This window comes from Mustela nivalis (assembly GCF_964662115.1).
Source record: "Mustela nivalis genome assembly, chromosome: Y".
NCBI classification, from domain to species: domain Eukaryota; kingdom Metazoa; phylum Chordata; class Mammalia; order Carnivora; family Mustelidae; genus Mustela; species Mustela nivalis.
Window position 1 is genome coordinate 36,212,619 of NC_139041.1, and position 7,817 is coordinate 36,220,435.

The window sequence follows — 7,817 nt, forward strand, 5'->3', positions numbered from 1 at the left end:
GTTCGTATTTTAGATTGTCTTGTGTTGCACTTCATTGCTTTTCATTTCATTTCCTTATTTTATTTCTGTTTGTTTCTCTCTTTGCACTTGTTTTACTTTTTATTATGTTCTTTTTTCATTCGTTTTATTTTTCATTTTATCCTTTCGTTTTTATTATGTTACTTTATGACATCCCTTTATTTTATTTTCTCAAGAGATCGACTTAGTTTAGAAAGCAAGAGAGCACAAGCACGGGACGCAGAGGGAGGGCTCCAGCGCGGGGTGCAGCGCGTGACGCGGGACTCGGTTTCGCGACCCTGAGAGCCCGACCTGAGCGGAAATCAGAATTGGACGCTGAACCGACTGAGCCACCCAGATGCCCCTATATTGCTTTATTTAGAAAATTCACACATTAAGACTTACTGAACCAATTTATCGTTTTTTTTTTTAATCTCATTTCACTTTATTTACTTGATTGGTTTTGTAGGTCACCTTAATGTCCCCCATACGAGGCCCCGTCTTCCTGGCGTTGTGCAGTCACCATCCTTTGTCCTCTGATCTGAGCATCCGTCCGTGGCTCCCCATGTCCCACAGGCGATGAGGGCCATCCGTGGGCTCCCCAGTCAGTGTGCAGGCGTCCAGCTGGTATCTGGGACCCCCTCACTGGCACGGTCTCCACCACATCCTGGCAGACAGCCTGGCCGTGTCTCCGCAGCCCTGCACACACCACCACTTACGACCGCTTTCCACAGCGCAGCTGCCAGAGTACGGACTTCTCCTCCGTGTGCACCTCACGTCAGTTTACCTAGTTCTCCGAAATTTTTCCCTGGTATGTCAATAGCAACGACCCTGACCAGGGATGCCAGTGTGGCTCCATGGGAAATGACCCTGAGCCGAAAGCCCAGCACTACGAGGGTTCCTGCTTCTCGTGTTTACGGTTGTCTCCGGGGCCGGGGGGTCTTTGTGGCCTTTCAACAATATTTTCCACGTTTTATGGAGCCTGCAGTTCCTTGCAGATCCGCTTCTCGGTACTCGGTAGCTTCTCTGCTCTTCTGGATGCTTTGTCCTCACTGGGACACCTTCTAAGGGGTCATCGCTGATGTGTAGAGTCACGGCGGGCTCTCGTCACTGCTGATGCATAGAGACACAACGCACGGCGGGATCTCTTCCCCGCTGACCTGCAGAGACGCTGCGGATGTCTGTGCACCACTCTGCGTCCTGCAATCTCTAGGAGCAAGCCAACCTTCTCCAGGTGTCTTGAGATTTTCGTGTGGGTGATTAAAATGCCCGCATGTGATCAACACACGGCTTCTTCCTTTCCAATTCGAAGACGGACAGAGAGGAGGAAAACTGACATTGTGTACGTCTACAGGAACCTTTAATCGACCCACGTCTCTTGTGATTATCCCCATATGTATTCAGCTAGTGATTGACATATGTATCTTACTCATTCATTTTGGCTTTAATGACATGCCCGGGTAGTGCTACTGCTTGTCCTGGTCCCCGACGTAGGGTTTAGTCGATGGGAAGTTCCAGTCCAGCTTGCTTTGTTTCGGAGACATAAAGGCAGTCTTTGAAAAGTGGAAATTGCACCATTTACTTGATAATCCGTGAAAACCAGCTGGGACCTGTATGAAAAGGTCACGTATCTGACTGCATGGTCACCCACTCATTTTCCGTTTCTCCTTGTCCTGACTCTTTTTGGCCCCAGTATGTGCCCCTACCTGTCTCTCGGGCCCTCTCTGATGCTCGATTTCACGAGCAAAGACCAGATGGCGGCCGTAGGCCCTCCTGCCGCCTCTGCTTTCCTCCACCCACCGCCCCGGCAAGTCTGAGCTCAGCATCCGCTCACCATGCCTTGCCCGAGCCATGCCCCATTGCGGGGACAGCATCACCTGTCTGCAGGTGCAGGCAAGGCTCCAAGGGAGAGCTCTACACCGTTGTGACAAGACACCAGGCTTGTCCTGTGGGTGGGTGGGCCACGGGCTGTATGACGGAGCCTGAAATGTCCTTGCACAGCCGCATGCCCAGAAGCTGGAGGTAAGATGCAGAATGACCCTCGGGTGCAGAAGGGGGTCACAGGAGGGACAGGACGACCCACCATCACTCACATTTGCTCGATTAGCGTGCAAGCAGCCCTGCTCAGACAGGATGCCCCATCCCAGCGGGGAAGATCTCCCCGGATCTTCCGTTAAGGCGATTACCTTAGTAATGAGATTGAGAGCTGAGACGGGCTGGAGTCTAATGCCTACATTTCAAGGTCAGCGCGCATGTCCTCCCCTTTTGGAAGCAGAGTCCCGAACACGGGTCAGCAGAGGACTCCCATGTCCGAGCGGCTGGGAATGGACAGCCACCCCCTTGCACGTCTGCAACCACTGGTGCGGCGTCCACGTTCGCCCGTCCAGGCCTGAGCGGTCCGTGTTCCTTGCGGGAAGACGTGAGACGCCAACTTGACAGAAGACAATTCCCACCACACGAGAAACAGAGAAAGGGTCTGCATGGACAGGAGTTGTCCAAACGCGGACCAGCTCATGGGTTTCTTGGGGGGGAGGCAAAACATTCTCAGGTGTGTGCGTGCTGATGGCTGCCCCATCTCTGTGCCCAAAGATGCTGGATTGTGGCCTACAATTGTCAAAACGGACCACTAATGTTCTGTCCACAGCGTGGCCCGCCTGCCCATTTCCTGGGGTCCCCACGTCCCCAGGAAAGGACAACACACACATGGGGGTCGACCTGGAGCAGCCCCTCTGCTTCCCCCATGGAGAGACGCTCAGGGGATGAAAATCGGTCACAGACAGAATCATGGATGTGTCAAGAGGATGAAGAACCCCACCGGGCCAGCCTGATGGCCGCAAAGGACGTGGGAGTGACACGGACCCACCAGTCAGCAGACAGGACGCTTGGTGGCACGGCTCCCGCTGGAGGACCCGCTGAGTCCCTCAGGCTCCAGCCACGAGTCCCTTGCACGTCTACGGAAGCACCTGAGAAGCGCCGGGGGGAGCGTGGGAAGGTTGCCGCGCTGGTGAGCTAACGACCCGCTCTCGCGTTGGGCTCCGTTCTCGAGGCTCGGGTCCCACAGCACGATGGGGTGAAACACCGTGCGGAAGGTGACCCTCAGCTCGCAAAACCGTGGACATCAGTAGCACACAGGCACCAATGGGGGAACGTGTGTCCACAGACCCGCACCCGTGTCAGCCCGGAGCCCCGGAATCAGGCAGACGGCCTTCGGGATCTCGTCCACGATCCTGGACGGACTCTACTGGGCACATAAGGTGGGAAATCACAAGCCTGGTGGGTCAGCGTGAAGGTGACCGAGGCGTTAGGTGGCTGGTTGCATCAATTCTAAAATCACATTATTGATTGATTTTATAGGAGGCCATCGTGGCAATGAAGACGCTGTGTGGGGTTGAATAATGTCCCCATAACGTTCCTGGACCCTTGGGAGGAGACGTCTCAGGACAAGGGGGTCTGCAGATGGGATGAGTGAGCAGACAGGCTGCAGGCAAAGAGGCGGGAGCAGCAGGTCCACCTGGCCGCAGGGCTGTGTGTGCCGGAGCCGGGGAAACATGCGGTGTGACCGGCGGGAACATCTGTCCACCCCACCAGTGACAGGAAGGGCTTGTGCATTTTTGCACGCTCTCGTCCCCGAGCCAAACGAGGCTTCCTTCGACGTCTTCCCAAAGACGAGCCCCACGCATGGCGTCGGCACACCGGTTAGGCAGGTTCCACCGTAGAAACCGCAGATGGCCAGCGTCCGCAGAGAGCGGCACTGCGGGTGAATGCTGGCGGGAGAATGTGCGCCTTCTTCTCTTTCCAGACGGGAAGACATGCACAGAGCTGCCCCCGTGAGCCTGTCCGTCACGGGCCATCCAGATCCCGGTGCGCAGGACGGACAGAATCCCCGCCTCTTGGGATTTATGTTTTAAAGCAGATGAATCGTGAGCAAAGAGGTTGAAATGTCCGTGTCAGAGGGTTCTAATGTGCGGCGTGGAGAGAAGCAGAGGAGGGTGCCTGGGTTTGGGGAGGGGGTGCGATTTTCTAATAGAGGGGTCGGGGGGCCCTGCACATGTGAGTGCCAAGGCCGGCAGGCGACCAAGGGAAGAGCAGCCCAGGAAGAGGAATGGCAGGAGCAAAGGCCCAGGAGCAGCAGCATGTCTGACCTGTTCGGACAAGAAGAAAGGAGCAGGAGCAGGTGCAAAGGCCCTGGGGCAGTGGCACGTGTGACCTGCTTAGGGAAGAGGAAAGGCCCTAGGGCAGCGGCACGTCTGACTGCTCAGAAAGCAAAGGAGCATGGGCAGGTGCAAACGCCCTGGGGCAGCAGCATGTGTGACCTGCTCAGAGAGGAAGGAGCAAGGGCAGGTGCAAAGGCTCTGGGGCAGTGGCATGTGTGAGCTATTCACGGAAAAGCAAAGGAGCAGGCGCAGGTGCAAAGGCCCTGGGGCAGCAGCATGTCTGACCTGTTCAGACAACAGGAAAGGAGCAGGAGCAGGTGCAAAGGCGGCATGTGTGACCTGCTCAGAGAAGAGCAAAGGCCCTGGGGCGGCAGCATGTGTGACCGGCTCAGAGAAGAGCAAAGGCTCTGGGGCAGTAGAATATATGATCTGTTCAGAGAAGAGCAAAGGCCTAGGGCAGCATTGCACATGACCTGTTCACAGAAGAGCAAAGACCTTGGGGCAAGAGTGTGTCTGACCTGTTCAGAGAAAAGCAAAGGAGCAGGGGGAGAAAAGGGGAGGAGGGGCGCTGGGTGTGGCAAGCAAGTGTGATTTTCTAGCAGCGTGGTCGGGGAGGCCCTGACCATGTGGGTGCCAAGGGAAGCAGGTGACCAAGGGAAGAACAGTGTAGGAAGAGAAACAGCAGGTGCAAATGCCTCGGGACAGCAGCCCATGTGAGCTGTTCAGAGAAGAGCAAATAAGCAGTGGCGGTGCAAAGGTCCTGGGGCAACAGTGTGTCTGACCTGTTCAGAGAAGAGCAAAGGAGCGGGGGCAGGTGCAAAGGCCCTGGGGCAGCAGCATGTGTTGCGCGGTCAGAGAAGAGCAAAGACCCCGGGGCAGTGGCGTGTGCGAGCTCAGAGAAGAGCAAAGGAGCACGAGCAGGTGCAAAGGTCCTAGGGCAGCAGCGCATGTGACCTATTCAGAGAAGGGCAAAGGAGCCCCCAGAGGACAGAGCAAACAGCAGGAGGAGGGAAAGAGGAGGACGGCTGGAGAGGTCCCAGAGGGCTCTGCAGACTGCTGCATGGCCCCACCCCAGACAGAGCCCAGTGGAGTGTTGCCAGCAGGGAACCCCCCCCCCCCGGCACACCTCATCCCGGGATGGTCCTCACAGCCGCCCTTCCCCCCTGTGGCCTCCCTAACGAGACGCGATGGCTCAGGTGCTGGGCCCTTGCCCCAGGTGCACACACTACAACACGTCCCGATCGGGGTCTGCACCTGGGTTTGGACGGGTCGCTGGCCACGTGGCGCACACGGAGCCCAGCACAGGGTATCGGCACAGGGGCTCCTGCGGGGAACGGTGACGCCCAGAGCAGTGGGGTGTCGGGGAGCGAGAGGGAAGGGCAGGAGGAGGCCGGGCGCCCGGCCAGCATCAGCGCGCAGCCTCGGATGGACGCCCGCCTCAGCAACCCGGTGGTCCGTCACCCCGCGTCTGGGCTGCGGGCGCTGGAATACTAATGCCGGGTCGGGGCTTATAAACAACAGTCGTGCATTCCTCACGGTCCCAGCGTGAACGTCCGAGATCCAGATGCAGGCGGACTTGGGGTCCGGGGAGGACTTGCGTCCTGGGTCAGGGATGGCTGTGTACCCTGCGTCTGTTCACCGGGGAGAAGCCCGGGGGCCCCAGGGGTCTCACAGGACAGGTGTCCTGCTGGTGGGGCCGCACCGTCATGGGCGAATCCCACCCCCCCCCCAAGGCACCACCTGCTAATCCCTCCACCCTGGGGATCAGGATTCAGACCTGAATCTCGGGGACACACACGCTCAGGCACTGGCCATCATGCTGCAGTGGTGGGGGGTGATGCGAGCTTGGGGGCCGTGCCAGACGGGGACGGCAGCAGAGGCGGCCCCTGCAGGGGTGTGCACAGGATCTGGGCAGAAGCCGCGGACAGCAGCAGAGGCGGCCCTTGCAGGCGTGTGCACAGGATCTGGGCAGAAGCCGCGGTGGGAAGGCGTCTACGTTCTGCAGGACACCGGTGACAGCCTGTGTGTCCGGCCCGCTGGCCACAGGGGCCGGAGGACGTGGCGTCCTCAGGGGCAGGGGGGCCGCCTGGAAGACAAAGAGGGACCTCCGGCTCCCCGCTGTGCGCATGGTCAGTGGGGTCGCTCCACCCCTTCCCCGCCTCGGGGTTCACCTGTCCTTACCCAGCCCCGTGGGACGCAGGGGGGCAGGGGCAGGCAGTGACCCTGCAGAGCTGGGGAACGAGGCTTATCCCGGGGCAGAAGCAGGGGAGGACGCCGTGTGGACCCTCCGACCGGCCAGGTGGGACCTGCAGGGTACGCTCACCCCCTGTGCTGCCGGCACATCTGCAGGGCTGAGACTGGGCCCCGTCCGGCAGCAGGACTGTCCCAGACAGCCCTGTGCACAGCGCATACGACCCAACCTGCTCGCACACATGCATGTTATCTCGTTTCCCCAAAAACGCAAGCAGGGAGGAAACATTTTAAAGGAAGTCCGGCTGCCGTCCTCAGAATGGGTCCCGAGCCCACCCCCCACCCCTCGCCCTGTGACCCCTGCCGCCCTCAGGTCTAGAGAACATCCCTGCCCCGCTCCTCCCTCCGGGCACAGCTGAGGGACACGTCGCCCCGCCGGCGGCCCCTGGCGTCTGTGCAGGGACAGTCAGTAGCAACGGCGTGACGGGGATGCCAACCCAGGTGAGCCCAGATGCTGTCCTTCGTGTCAGTCCGCGGTGACCCCTCTCTCACCGCAGAACAGGGGTGGGGGGGTGGCTCAAAACCAGGCACTCGGGTTCTGGGTTCACATTCGGGGTGGTGTCGCTTTGGGTCCCGCCGAAATACATACTACAGCAGGACAAAGTATCTTTGCCCTTTAAAGGGCAGAACGTGGCCTGAGGGGCACCCTGTTGCCTCAAGCCACGACCCTTTGCCTCCTGACACCCTGTGATGTTGGGGGCAGGGGTGAGGCCTCCACCATCGACCGTAACGGACCCACCCCCCAACATGTTCCTCGGTTCCCCATCTGCCTCTACAGAGACTTGAAAACAAGGAAAACCGCCCAGAGTGAAAAGGAGCGTCACGAATGACCCACGTCCGTTCGCCCTAGACAGGACCGTCCTTAACGTGCAGGCGCCCGCGAACAGCGCGCGGAATCACGCAAGGCCAGCGGGGCAGCACGGCGAGGACAGTGTGCCCCAGCGCTATTACGGGGATGTCAGCGCAGCCACGGTCAGTCACCGACAGACGCAGCAGGCCCATGGGCGGTGAGGGCGGAACAGCCTGGACAGCACGGTGACCCGTCCACCTTCCCTGGCGCCCAGGGCTCGGACGTCCATGAAGAGCAGGGGAGGGGGTTACTGAAACCCAGATTCCTGGTAGGTCTTTCCCACCCTGCAGGTCTGGGGCTGGCATTCTCCAGCTTTCCTGCCGCTCTCTGGCTCCTGCACGGCCACGTGGATACATCCCACGGTCCCCGGAGGCCACACACTGCCCGGTGACACGTCCCCTGCCCTCTCTCTGTAACCTCTTGCCTTGTTCCAGGCTTCTTCCAGGTTCCTTCTTGGCTTGTTCCGGGTCGACACCTGTTGCCAGAAGCCATGTCCGCAACCTTGCTCTCTGCAAGCCTTTATCACGTCGTGCCCAGTTTAGAGCTCTCCGACCTGTCCTTTCCAA